Below are 15,317 nucleotides of genomic sequence, written 5' to 3'. Positions count from 1 at the left end.
TGTTTATGTTATTAGAAATCATTTGAAAACAACATGTTGGCGTTAGCCTCAGAATAATTAATTGCTGTTTTCCAGAGTTAATCGTACAATGGGAACACATGTATTAACACTCACCCATGTTGTAGCATGTATCAGTAATCACATTTTGCTTATCAATTAATTATTTGATGGATACTCAGGTTTCCACGTTTTGGCTGGTCTGAATATTGCTGCTGTGAAGATTCATGTGTGGTTTTTAAACGTGGGCATGTGTTTTCAGCTTTGTTGGATATATACCTAAGAGTGGAATTGACTATCAGAAGATAATCCTGTATCTAGTATTTTGAGGAACTGCCAAACTGTTTCCAAATTGGCTGCACCGTTTTATATTTCCACCAACCATGAGTGACAACTCCAGTTACTCCGCATCCTCACCAACACTTGTTATTATCTGACCTCTTGATTATAGTCATCCAAGTGGATGTGAATTATCTTCGTGTGTTTTTTTGTTTACATTTCCCTAGTGACTAATGATGCTGAACACCTCTTCGTGTGCTTATGGTCCATTCAGTATCTTCTTTGGAGAAATATCTATTTGAATTTTCTTCACTCATTTTTAATTTGTTTTTTATTTGCATTATTGAGTTGTAAAAGTAAGTTATATATTTGGATGCCAGTTCCTTATCAGTTGTGTGATATATAAATATCTCTTTCCAGTCTCCGGAGTGTCTTTTCACTTTCTTGTCTATCTCTTCTCCCCATCTGTCTGTCTGTCTGCCTGTCTGTCTGGTCAGTCTAGCTAAAAGTTTGTCAATTTTTTTTTCCTTTCAAAACACTAACTTTTCGTTTTCTTGATATTCCTTTGTTATTTCCCTGTTTTATTTGATTCTTTCCACTGTAATCACTATTTCCTATTTGCTTTGTGTTTACTGTAATTTTCTTTTTCTAGTTTCATAGAGAGAAAAGGTACGTTATTGATTTGATAGCTTTCATCTTTTTTAACATAGGCATTCACTGCTCTAGATTGCTCTCTAAGCACTGCTGCTAAGCTTTGTTATTTTACGCATCCTGTAAGTTTCCTTATTCCTTTCATGCATGAGATATTTCTTATGTTTCTGTCTGCATACTTCCAGGGAATATTCCCTAACAGGGAATTACCGCTGGAGAAAGACATTGTTACCTAATTATAGTGAACTTTATGCTCCATGTGCATGAGTTAAATACAGTTATAAACTACTGAAGTCAGTGTTTCTACCCTCAACAAAATAGGAAATTCAAGACAATAGGATGGAAGCAAATTGATACATTTGCTTATAAACATGTTGACTAGAAGGGTTCTTTTAAACAGGTATGACTAGAGTTGGATGTATATGGCTGAAGCTCAGGGGAGATCTGAGCGAGGAAGATGGCAGTTATCAGTGCATGTGAAATCATGAGATCTGAGTATAATACCATGCAAATATGTAGACAGAATCTGAGAATATGTTTAAGGGGTGGGCGGAGAAATGGAAACTATAAATGCCCAAGGAGTGGGGTAAAATATATCATGAGAGACTCATTAATTTCTAGTAAAAATAAATAAAACTTAAACATTCAAATGTGTCATTACAGTGCAAGATTAAAAAAAAAAGCAGGAAACAATTCAAGTTGGGTGTGTACAGAATAAACAAATAGGCAGCATAGCATAAAGATGTATTATTTGGAACGAAATTCAATAAATTATAGACATAAATGTTTTCCGGAACTTTCTAAACTAAATACATCAAAGATAGCCAAAGGCTTTTCTTTACTTTCTTTTTTTCGAGTTAGCTTGATTCCTATGTTGTCTATTACTTATCACACACAACAAAAAGTACAGACTTCTTGCTGGATGAAAGATTTTACTGAATTTGGATTTTCTTCCCATCACACCGTTCTTTTACCAGGAATGTGATATTTTATTTCTATTTTGCTTTTATTTTTTCCCCTTTAATACGATAATATAAAATTACATTAGGAAAACAAAAAAATATGTACTAGAGGCTGTTAGTGGAATACAGTGAGAAGGAGGCTGGAAGTGTGTGGGGTACCTTTTCAGAAATTTTTGAAAGAGGAACCTAGGTAAGCAATGTCAGTGATTCACTTCTACCAGAGATTCTGGTTTTTGCTCTGCCTTTGTGGATTGTTTTTCAGCTTTTCTCTTGAATTTATCCCATCCCAAGAACTTACTTTCAATATCTAATATTCGAAGATGTGGAAAAATAAGCAAAAACAAACAAAATGAGACCTGCAAAGTACACCTCCACTAGGATTATTTCTTGACACTTCCTGTATGATGGTGGGTGGGCTGAAGCTCTTCTTGATAAAGTAAAATGTAATTCTTCTTTTTTACAAAGCCTGGCCCTCAGATCAATCTCACCAGGTCTGCACCGCTGTTGTCCCTCTCATGAATTCACATGAGATCAAAATCCTGTTTCTTATTGAAGTAAATTCCAAAGCCTGTGATAATCTGGCTTCTTGGAGGCAGTCAACTTTTGTTGTTAGTCTAAAATTTTTGAGATTATTAACAATGGCATATTCATTTTACAAGAGGACGATAATTATAGGAATTATTAAAAAGTATTCATGTATAATTCCTAGAAAGTATCTCAACTATGTAAGTCATGTCTTATTCACAGAGCAGTCAAGGGTCCATAGCAACACTCCATTTAAAAGTCTATTGGTAACAACATTGTAAAATGACTTTAACTCAATAAAAAAAATGTTAAAAAAAAAGTCTATTGGTAAAGTCTATTGTAAAATGACTTTAACTCAATAAAAAAAATGTTAAAAAAAAAAGTCTATTATCAACTTTTGTAGTATAAGTATTTCCACCATGGTCAACTTCAAGCTACCAAGGTGTTGTCCCTGCATGTGGAGTAGAGCAGATCTGCACAATTGGTTCTTCTGAGGCAGTACATGCAGGTGTACCACTAAACACTGGTTAAAATATTTTTATGAAGTTATTTCTTGTTTATTAATATTGGAAAGTGAGATAGGATGAAGTCACTTCTCTAAAGTCACAGAGAAGAATGAGTTTAGTGCTACGTTATTCTTTATCTGGGAACTATGTCATGCACTTCCCGTACATGCTCTGTAACAAGAATTAGACACTGGCATATGGTCCAATCCAGCCCTTACCTGTTTTTGCATCAGCCTATGAGGAAAGGCTGTTCCTTATATTGTGGAAAAAAATCAAATGTAGAATAATATTTTTGATTGATGAAGACTGTATGGAATTCATATTTCAATGTGCATAAATAAAAAAGTCATGCCCATATGTTTACATATTGTCAGTGATCACTTTTATACCATAATGGCATTCAGTCACCATGGAGAGACTGTGTGGTCCTGAAATCCTACGATATTTGTCGTCTGGCTCTTACAGAAAATTTTTGCCACTCCTGTGAGGACTTCCAGGATCTTGCTTCCCTTCCTCACTGCCCACTCACCCACACCAAAGGGCTGGTGGACCACTCCTTTGAGAATGCTCCTGTAAGTCAATTTCAACCCCTTCTAGCAGACCTGGAAGACAAACTGTGGCGCTTTATTAGAGGTTACATCCCTTCTTCCTTTACTTCTCTTTTCTTCCTAATGCAGCCCCTGCACATGCTGCATCACCCCTCCCCACCTCCCATGAACCTAGGATGGATATCGAATGAATGTTAAGTGGAAGGAATGCCTGAAACTTCTCAATTGCATCCTTAAAGAAAAAAGAATGCATGCCATCTACTTTCTCATCTTCTCCCTGGCTAAAATGCAAATGTGATGGCTAGAACTAAAAATTATGACATGAAAAACTATGTTAGATTAGTAAAGCCTCATCTCTTTGAAATTAGCATATCACTCTTCGATGGTTTATATCTGTATTCTTATTTGAGAGAAGATGAAATTGCAGTTTTTCTAAGCCAATATTATTTGGCTTATGTTGCTGCAGCCAGACTTGCATCCCAGCTAATAAAAAGACCTTATTCTGTGGCCTCCAAATCCTTTAATGTTGCCGAATTTGTGATTTAATTAAAAATGGCATTTATATATTAATACAAGGGAATTTGCTGAGAGCAATTTTATATGAAACTTGCCGGGGGGGAAGGCAGGATATTAATTTTCCTTACATTTCTGTATTACAGAATTTTTAAATTATTTTTTGTGTTTCAACTGCTCTGTGATGACTCACAGGCTTATGCTAAGTAATAATGAGTCAGTAAATTTAAAGGGTTTAATATTTAGATATATTCAATGTGTTATTGAGAAATGTGAGAGAAAAAAAAAAAAAAACAAGAGAGAGCAATTATAAAGTACCCAGCACAGGAAATGGGCTTAAATAGTTATTATTTAACATTTACAAAACAAAAAAACCCCACTGTTTTGATGCACACGCTCATTCTAATATGTTAGTGAATTTTCTGCAAAATGTGTTTTCATGTGTTTCATAGTTGAAATAAAATTTGCCATAAAGATAATGGCATAAGTGCCACAAGGAACACATAATTGCTTGTATAGAATAACTCATATTTGATTGGATTCTGACTCAAGGGAGCCAGCACGATGAATTTTCAAGGAAAGAAGAAAAAGAAAAAGAAAAAAAAAATTAGTGGGTGTGCCACACCCTTCTTGGTACTGGGCCACTTCCAGACAAATTTCCAAATAGGCAAATTTGTCCTTTCTTTCACGCTCCTTGCTTTCACCTGGGTCTTGGGGTGACCTGTGTTTCCGCTCCCATGGCTCTGAGATGACCTTCTCTTATAACTATAATGTTCTTAATTTGACTTTCAGCTCAGAACTCATTTTGCGATTTTTCAGTTTATTAGATCTTAATGGATATTAGCTGAAAATAATTCTTTTTTTTTAAACAGAAGTTGCTATGGGTTTATTAAAACGCTTCTCTTAACTTAAATATGCATAGCTGGCTCAATACGTCATCATGCATATGTTATCACGCATTCAGGAGAGTTTCTGAGATTTATGAGGATGGGCTTCTCTTGCGGCTCAAGTCGATTTCAAATAATCTCTTTAAAAGTCTGAGTAATGATGCAACTTATTCATCAGGGCTTTGCCCTTTTCATTCCCTAAGGCAAAATATCCACTTCTGGAAGAAAAATCCGTAGCATAGAACAAGAGAAATATTCTTCTTTTTAACAACTGGGAAGCTTGAAAATACTATACAGGAAGGAAGGTAGACCAATCTGACTGCTTCTTTCATTTTTTCTGAAGCAATTGCCAAGATTTCTGTAGTAGGATTGAAGGTCAGAGAAGTAACACCTGTAACCAAGTTCATTGTAGCTTTTATTGGCTTTGGGTTTGTTTCTTAGAGACAAGAATCTTGACTGTATATGTTTACCACTCCACAATTGGAACCACAAGCCACATACTGTCCATTCCTAGATGTGGCAACACTTAATCCATATAAACTGTCTTCATCAAGAAATCTGTTAAGGCACTTCCTAGAGTTCACATCCCAAACATAAACTTCTCCATCCCCTGAAGAGGCATAGACTTTCTTACTGTCTGAAGAGAATGTAGATGCTGCAGTCCTTCCATTAATTTTCATGCTACCAATTAGTTCTTTAGTCTTCATTGACAACAAATGAAAATATCCAGCAACACCATTAATAAGCAAGAAGGATGCATCTGGGGAGACTTTGAAGCTCCGCACTATCTTCTCCTTCAAACCTCTTACTTGATGCACAGGAATTAGCTTCTCAGCCAGCATATCATAGACGTAAAAAAACTTCGCTGTGAGTGCTCGTGGCTAAAACCTTTTCTCCATTAGCACTGAAACAAGCCTTAAAGATTGGAAGCTTTTCCAAATAGATACTCTGAATTCTAGGATTTGTTTTTCCATCAACCTGAAAGAGCCATACAGTGTTATCCAGTCCAGTGACCATCACAGCCTGTGCACAGGGATGGAACGGCACAGACGAGATCCGAACAGTGGTGGGACGTTCAGCATTAGCATGTTGGCAGTTCTTCAGTCTTCAAGATTCCTTTAGGAAGAGTGACTGATGTGGACAGGAAATTCCCAGCCTTTGCAACAAATCATCTTCATCCTCTTCACCTTCATCATCTGGAAATATTTTCCATCTGTTGGTCTCTGCCCAGGCAGGTACTCCCCCCATGGCATGCTGGAATTCTTCTTTCAGCCTCTTTTGTAGCTCGTCTTCTGAAAGTTTACTTTCAGCAGCGTTTTCATCCTATCTTTCCGAAAACGATTGTTCATCATGTCAACCATCTCCTCATCTTCATCTTCTCCATCCAGCCAAGCCGGCTTCTTTCGAGGTGGAGAATTATCTTTTGCTTCATTCTCCACTTGAGTCACCTAAGCCTTCTGTACTTGACCCCGTGGGCCCCGTAGATGCCGCAGCAGCACGCCCTCCTCTTCCTCGGCGTCGCTGAAGACCAGCCCCTCCCGGCCCCCTTCCGGCTCTCCAGGCCGGTCTCATTCGGCCCGTCCTTGCCGGTGGCATCGTTGTGTTTGAGAAGGGACACAGGCGCTCACGTGGAACCTCAGTTGAAAATAATGCTTTTAAAGCAAGTTCATACTTAGGTGTAACAAGCTATTTGTGATTTTTAAGTAAATTACATGCCATAGAAGTCTTCATTTTAAGGCATTTTAAGCAGAGCAAAAATATTAAAATAAAATAAAAATATGTGGGATTATTGTGTTGCTCTTTGTCATGGATACAAGCTCATATGGAGCAATCAAAGAGCTTGTCACCTTGAAATTTTGTCTAGAGTGTGCTGCCTGCGGCCCACAATGTAGACAGGAAAGTGGTCCAAATTCAAACCATAGAGGCTCTCCTTTTAGAGAGCTGCTTTCAACAATATTAAGAGTCAAAAGGCCCTGCTCCTTTTGGAAATTACGTGGACTTATGTATATGTGTTTATTTGCATGTGTCTGAAAATAGTACAGAATGAGAGGTTATCAGTTCATTACATGTTTTCAGTAAAAATCTTATAGTATTGCCTTATTCTTCCTGTAAGTTTGTTTATTCTCTGACTTGAGGAAAAGGAAGCCAAGAACCAAGGGGAACAGTCTTGAGTATAACATAGATCCTAACATAGATCCAAATTAGAGAGATTTATTACTTTCTTTCTTTTTTTTTTTTTTTTGGTGTGTTAACTGCGCAAATATCATTTCCATACCTGCTAGTACATCTTCATGGCATTAAGGCAGTCTTCCTAGAAAGATTGTATGTCACTCCCAGATACATTTCCCGTTGGAGTCACTGGCTTAAATAGTCAGATTTGGAAACAGTAACAATACAGACAGCTCCAGGGAACTACCTTAACACTTAAGTTAACTTTCTTAAAAGAAAGCAAGTCTTCTTCATAGACTCTTGGAAATAGAGTTTATAACGTGCAAGATGAAGACCCCTTTTCCCAGCACTATTTGAAGTATCAGTTTGTTTGAACAATGAGAATCAGTTCCTTCTTTGACATTGTCCACAGGTTTGTGCCACAGAGGGCTCTGGGAGTCTCTGTTCTCAGTCCTCATTTTCTCTTCCTAAGAAGTGGATGATAATCCTACATTGTGTTCCACTAAATAACTTGCATCTTGTGAGATATTAATATTTGTTTTCTAAAATAAGTACAACACATACTTTTTTTTAAAGAGCTATGTCAAGTAAATTTGAAGACTGTAATTACTATAAACTTTGCTTGGACATCTACAGTGTAAATATGCATGCCAAATATTCTATAATGTCCTACAAATAGAAAAAATGTATTTGTTTAAAGAGAGATTTTCCAGAACAAACATAAACATTTTTACTCCCTAAAATGCCTGTTAACTTCTCCAAGTATACATTTGGAAGACACCTTACCACCATTTTTAATCCAATATTTACAGTTTCTAGAATTGTCTGCAGTTATAATGCACTCACCCCAATCACCATGAAATATTTGACAGTCACCTTGAGCTGAAAATGATTTTAGAAGATCTTTGTTTTCTCAGTTTCTTAGATGGTTTCTGAGTGCTGGGAACTGGTTGTTGGCAAATAATTATTTTAATTGTGTTCTCAGAAAGACTTCACCACCTCATCTCTATAAAGGAATAACCTGATATGGTACTACAAACTAAATGCTGATTTGTTTCCTAAAATACATTTTGTCACATTTGTTTTTTATCACCTTGAACCTCTGTGATGATTTTCATCCCAATATTTTGCATGAGATGGAGGGTTACATTAAAAGCAACCCTCCCTATGATGGTTAGTGTATGATATACATGAAGTTACATCTCAGAGAAAAAAATATTACAAAGCAATAAACTGATTATTTATTGACATCATATTAACCATCAATTATTAACCACATATGGGCCACAAAATGAGAATCAGTACAGATTTCAAGACACTAGTGTTTCTCCCCAAATCTTATAATATTATTGAACATAAAATTCTTACAATAGATGCACTTTCAATTTTTACATATATTTAAATCAAGGTTGAGAATGAGTCACATTTGAATCACTACTAAACATTTTTATTTATGTAAGTAATATATATATGTTCACTCACCAAAATAGGTAAGAATCTGAACATCACCCACTATTGGGATGCTGTGATGATTCTGTTATCTCAAATGAGAAGCCCATCTTATAAATTAGAATTATTATGTTATCCATGAATACTGAATACTCCCCCATTAAAACGTTAAAGTCAGAAGTAAACATCATGATGTTGGTGTGCTCTGACTAACTGAAAGCAGAATAGAATTTCAAATGTCTTGTTCAGTAAAAAAGATGATAGTATATGCATAAAAAAGGAATGACACTCAAAGCATTTTCTCATGTTATATGAAAGTCAGGTTTTATACATGTGGAGTATAAATATAGAAGCTTCAGTGTGTGTAGATAAGATAGGTTATGTCAAAACTGTCACTCATAAATGTATGGATAAGAGTATTTGTCCTAAACTCCTTCCCACTAGTTTGGTAACACCTTGTAGAGGTGGTGAGTAATCTTTAAACTTAGTGTGTTTTATAATCTTCAAACTGAGGACAAAAAAATAGCTTTCCTTACTTCCTTTCATCATTATTTCATTACATGTGTTTCTTAGATGTATATGTATGTATCTGTGTTTATGTAACACACACAGGGATGCACATATTTAGCAAGTAATTAAAATGGTATGTGACTAAAACTCAGAGTTCTTTGAGTATTAAAATAATCCATTTTCTAAAAGCAAATGGCTTTATGAATCAAGAATGGAAAAATTAATATTAGGAAAGATATACCCCAACTTAAATCCCTTACACTGGGAAAGAAAACAAACTAACAAACAAAAATCCTTTGAAGCACTTCATTTGAGGCAGCCACTACAGGTTATAAAGTGAGTGAATTAATTTCAAAAATCAAGGCCAGTTAAGATCAAAATCCCCTATCTCAGAATCCAGATGCACTTCAGACAGCAGCAAATAGAACAACACAAAAGAACGCTGATGTGTCGAAAGAACACAGGAGAAAATGAAGGTCAGTTTGTTGTGGCTGTTCTGTTAAACCCAGCAGGAAGACTTCATGTAGGTTTCTAAAAGGAAACACAAAAGATCAAGTCTGCAGTAGTATCTTTTATTGAGCTGAAGTGAAATTAGTTCGTACAAGCAGAAAAGTTAGCTTTATATAAACAAATCCAAAAACAAAATAGTAAGAATATAATGGAAGCCTACCAGTTTTAAGGGATATATGTGTGTACATATATGTGCTCTCATATTACCCTACATACACACACACACACAAAGCACATCCTCTACTATATATTAAAGACGTGAAGAGGAAACAACATGATTGTGATCTAAATACATGACTTTTTGTTTCATAATCTCATCAAAATTCCTGGTGAAATGAACAAAATATCACTACCTAAAGTTATGGCATCATCCAATCAATAGGAAGGAATGCGGAGAGATTTTTGAAAGATACCCTGTAGGAAAGAAACTGGAGTGACGGTAAAGCTCACCAGTTTACAATTTACCACGTCGAGTGAAATAGTGACCTAGGTAGCAAACAGAGGAGATGCCCAGTGGAACCTACCATTAGCCTTTAATGCATAGCCACAGAAACAGCATGACAAAGGGTGACGATCTGGGGGTTGACTTGCTGAAGAGAACTGTCATAATTGGCTAACTTGTATTAAGCACAAATTACGAGTAGAGCTCCTTTAAGTGCTTTACCTGTTTTTGCTCGTTTAATACAATGTTACACAGTATAGGTAGTGTTATTACCCTAAAATTACAATTAAAGAAACTGAAGTTTAGATAATCTAAACAGTTTGCCCCAGATGACTCAACTAGTGTAATTCACAAGATTACTCAACTAGTGATGGCAGAGCTAGGTTGCAAATTCAGGCAGTATCTGTCTACAGTTTGGATTCTTAATCCCTACACCCTGGTGCTTCCCAAGTTTCCCATGTTTGTTAAAATTGGGTTTCTAGCTCCTGCTCATCCCTCGTTGCTAAGGAATTTGAGAGGATAGTGAATCTATGCAAAAGCATGAAGTCATGAATTAGAATACTTGGAAAATAAGAAAGGTTTTGGAGGATTACAAAATGCAATTAAATTTCAAACTAAGAGAAAGGCAGTGGACTGTTAGAGAAAACCGAATCGGTTTATTAGAAGAAAACCTTAAGAAACTAATCCATAACTGTAAATAAATAAAGAAGGGGAGATGTAATGTATGGGGGGAGAAGAAAAAAGGTACATGAAGAGCATGGAATTTCCATAAGGAGAAAATTGCCTGTGAAGGAGAAAGGGGTGGGGGGGAGAGGCACTATGTTTCTTATCAGACTTGGATCCCCATGAAAAAAGGACAGAGCGCTAAGCAAAACTGATAAAGAAGGATGGCGCCGTGTAGTAGTTTCAGAGTTAACATCAATCATTTTTAGCTAGTCCGTTTCAGTTTTTCCCAGTTCATCAAGATATGGAACATTTTAAAAACCAACTGTTTGAGTGCATGGACGTAAAATGTAGGACAAAAGTGTGCACGGTGGCATCCTCCTCTCACGGCTGTCTGCAGGAAGGGCAACCACAGCATTTGTCCCTCGGAGATCAGCCTTCTTTGTCTCTGGATGGAGGTAACCGAAGGCAGCCACAGCTCGAGGCTCTTCCTGGATCACGGTTTGTCTTCTTGAACTCCCATCGTTCTTCCGCTAGAGCGAACCAGGGGAGCAGAGCCCCTTGTCAGGACTCCATGAAGTTTATCCGTGGGAAGCCAAGGCAGCATGCCGGGCTGTCACCGCGAGAGGGAAGCCGGCTCCTAGCTTGGTTTTTTTTTTGTTTTTTCCTAGCCTGTGACAGCAAAAGAGTTTTTATTTTTCTTCACTAGAAATGTAACCAAGTGAACATGAAAGAAAAATGGAACGTACAGCACTGAAATACTGAAGCAAGGTAGATCAATCCAACGGTGTTTTGAGAGGAAAAACGGTGACTTAAGAACGTAGGCCTAGTCGAGTGATTTCCTGTATAAGACAAAAATAAAGCCATTACATTATGCAGCGCTTCAGATATTATCATCTCCAATTGTTTCATCTGAAACTATTACTTATTAAATCAAGAGGTTAATAGAGTAATTAATTTAAGAAAATATATAAGCTTTTTCCTAAAATTAAAAAAGTTTTCCTTATTACTTTTAAGACCAAGAAAAGAATATTCACTATTGCTTTTAGTAAATAATGCTACTATTGTTTAGGAAGTTCTGCTAGTAAAGTAAAACTTGAATATGGAATTAGTAAAAATAAAGATACTAACATTTTTTTTAAAGGGCATGATTATTAGTTGTAGAAGGCATTATTATTTATCTGGAAAGGCTCCAGGGAATCAACTGGAGTAGAAAACAAAACCAAACCTAAACAATATCCCTAAGAAAATGAGTGAAGTTGCTAGTTGCAAAATGATTAAATAAAAATCAGTAGCCTATTAATAAATGAGCAAAGCCAGTAAGAAAATGTAATAGAAAAGAAGTCTACATTCACAGGAATGTCAAAATGTATAATACAACCAAGGAAGTGAGCTAAAACAACTGTATAGGATATTAAGGGATATTGTGAATAAATGAAGTGCTTAGTTATGTTTCTGAATGGAAAAAATAAACCATTTATAAAGGTATTATTTTCCCCTCAAATTAGTATTATGCAATTTAATGCATCATGACTCAACATTTATCTGGAAAAAACAAGCAAGCAAGAGTGGTAAGAAACATTTTAAAGGGGGTTAATGCTAGTAGGCAGGCATCACTGGGTATAAAAATCTATTCTGAAGGAATGGGAGGGGTGTTTTAGAAGTGTCCTGACTACCCTGAATAACCACTACAAACAACTTTCACTCTCTTTTTCCCAGTTTCCGAACTGTATGTGTGAGTAATAACAGTATCTACCTTAGAGAAGTATTATGAGAATTAAACTGGCTTTTATATGTAAATTCCCAGCATTTATTAAAATCACTCAAAAAATCTCTTTATGATAATGGTACTGATGGTGGTGATGGTGGTCGTGACTCTACAGTAGCCAAGTAGTGTAGAAAAGACTATAAAGTCTAGAAATACACTCAAGTATACGTAACAATTTGGCTTATAACTGTAGCAATCCAGGGCACATGTTTAGGAAAGTGCATACAAGCACATTTATTATAAGGTCACATTAATATCCTGATCTGAAAACATTTTGAAAGTAGAGATTTACTAGGCCATTTAAAAATAGTTAATATTTTTAAGTGAAATTTTTGAAGTGCAGGGATTTTTTTTTAACGAAATTCTTACCTAACTGGAAATTAAGCAATCCACCCCTGTATAATTGTTGGATGAAAGAAAATCCAAAGGGGAATTCTAGATTCTAAATTCTAGAGAAAGCGTTAAGAAAATGAATACTTCGTAACAATATCTATTGGAACATAAATTCTGGACTTAAAGTAAAATATATTATTTTTAAAAAGCTTAACTATGAAAGAAGAAAAAATTAAAAATTAATGTTACTTAGACCTTATAACCATTCATTTTTTTCATTCAACAAATAAATATGTAATGTCTTTTATAGGCACGGAAGGTGCATAGGCCTCCAAAATAAAATTGATTGATTGATTGATTGATTCCCTGGAACCTTGGAGTTAATGTTTTAATGAGGCGAGAGAAGAAATAAACAGGCAAATTAATACCATACAGTATTTCTCTTACTCTGTCTGGCTTATTTCACTAAGGTAGTACCCTCCAGGTTTATCCATATTGCAAATGACAGGATTTCCTTTTTTAGGCTGAATAATATTCCATTACATATATATGTGAAATTTTCTTTACATGTTCAGTTGTCAACAGAGACTTAAGTTCTTTCCATAACTTGGCTATTGTGAATAATGCTGCAATAAATATTGAAGTACAGCGATCCCTTTGGGATAAATTTTGTTTCTTTTGGAAAAATGCCAAGAAGTAGATTTGCTGGATCATATGTTAGTTCTGTTTTTAATTTCTTGAGGAATCTCCATACTGTTTTCCATAGTGGCTGCACCAGTTTACATTCCCACCAGCAGTGTGCAGGGGTTCCCTTTCTTCCACATCCTTGCCAATATTTATTGTCTCTGGTCTTTTCAGTAATAGATATCCTGACAAGTGATGGTGGTTTTGATATGTATTTCTCAGATGATTAGTGATGTTGAGTACCTTTTCATGTACCTGTTAACCATTTGAATATTTTCTTTGGTTAAATGTCTTTTCGGGTTCTTTCCCCATTTTACAATTGAGTTATTTAATTTTTTTTGCTATTGAAATGTAAGAGTTCCTTGTATATTTGGTGATTTGGGAATCCATCCCTTAGACGGCAGCTGAAAGACTTGACTTCTGAGTGGTCCATTGCTGAGCCAATTCCCTTTTTTCGATGTTGGGGAGCATCGCATTTTCTTCATCTGGCTTCCTCTGTTTTATTACCTGTTATCATCACGTAAATAAATTGAACTGAGTGGACACAGGGTCTAGAGCAACAGCAACCCAAGGTACTTGATGCAGTCTGACTTGGAGTCTTGCTGAGCTTCAGAAGCCAACGACCTTTACAAAGACACAGTCGTTCATCCTCTCCCACTCCTTGCTGTTGTATAATTCCGTGAGATTTTCAGGTTTGAAAATGTTTTCAGCTTTTTATTAAACAATTTTTTTTGCAAATCATCTTTAATTTAAACAAAGGAATGGATATCTAGCCTCTTTCTCCCTCTATTCTTTGCTCAGAAACCATAGATCTCTCAAGCCAAAATTCTAAAACTCCAAAAGGTAAAATAAAATTACATCCGGACTTTGAGGAAACCTTTGTTGGTAATAGTTATTCAGACATATATCCAGTCTTTCCTTTTATCTCAGGTCTCTTTAGTATAGCAAGGTCATTTTTTTTTTAAATTGAGGCACAGTCAGTTACAATGTGTCAATTTCTGGTGTACAGCACAATGTCCCAGTCATGCATATCCATACATATATTCGTTTTCATGTTCTTTTCCTAATAAAATATATTCCTGAAACAAAAAGTGAACATTTTAATAGCTAAATTGTCTTCATACTTCAATTCCATGTTCAAAAATTTCCATTTGTAAGTTTCATTTTCCCAAGTCCAAAAATATGTTTGAGAGGCTGTTCTCTCAGAAACTACTGAGAGTTTAACAGTATTAAGACAAAAACCAAAACCCAACTCAAATTTGTGTACGATGTCACTGCAGTTTTTCAGATGGCGTCTTCCATGAAAACAAAGGTCAATGTATACATGTTAAAAGAGATTTTCTAAAAAAACAGTAAGATGAATTCTGTCTTTTCTTTCCCAAAGCCAACTATGTAAAAATTAAAATATTTCTTAGCTCTGTTTACTCCAGCCAGGTTTAAATTCTCAGCTTTCTGGTTTCTCAACTAGAATGCTGCTAACAACATGTTTCTTTCCCCATAATAAATTACATCAAGTATCATTTCAGATGCTTATTGACTATTCATACATCATTTTCTGTGAAATGTATGTTTAAATATTTTGTTCATTTTTTAATCGAGCACTTTATTTTCTTATTATTGATTGTACTGGTTCTTTGCACATTCTGATACAAATATTTTCTCAGGTATAGCACTTGCAAACATAGTTATGCAGCCTGTGTTTTGCCATTTCATCTTCTTAATGGTGTCCTTTGAAGAGTAGATTTTTTAAATGTTGTTGAAATCTAACTCGTCAACTATTTTCTTCTGTAACAGTGCTTTCAAGTTGTAAGAAAGATTGAAAAGATTTTCTCCAAAGTTTTCTGTGGGAAAAGAGTCTTTTTTATTGTTTCATATTTGATTTTCCTCTTTTATACTCACTTTTTATATTTATTTCTTACAT

The 15,317-nt window shown here is 35.5% G+C and overlaps 1 protein-coding gene and 1 pseudogene across 2 annotated transcripts in view; one reads left to right on the top strand and one right to left on the bottom strand.

Moving 5' to 3' along the window:
• Nucleotides 1-15,317, top strand: part of BRINP3 (BMP/retinoic acid inducible neural specific 3) — a 335,533-nt gene that overhangs the window by 270,967 nt on the left and 49,249 nt on the right. The gene's annotated exons all lie outside the window — the stretch shown is intronic.
• LOC107033459 (U3 small nucleolar RNA-associated protein 18 homolog) overlaps nucleotides 4,979-15,317 on the bottom strand; it is a 28,223-nt pseudogene continuing 17,884 nt past the window's right edge.

Source organism: Vicugna pacos, chromosome 23 (genome assembly GCF_048564905.1).
Source record: "Vicugna pacos chromosome 23, VicPac4, whole genome shotgun sequence".
Classification (NCBI taxonomy): Eukaryota; Metazoa; Chordata; class Mammalia; order Artiodactyla; family Camelidae; genus Vicugna; species Vicugna pacos.
The sequence above is the reverse complement of the archived record's forward strand: the minus strand, read 5'-3'. Positions and strand labels throughout refer to the sequence as shown.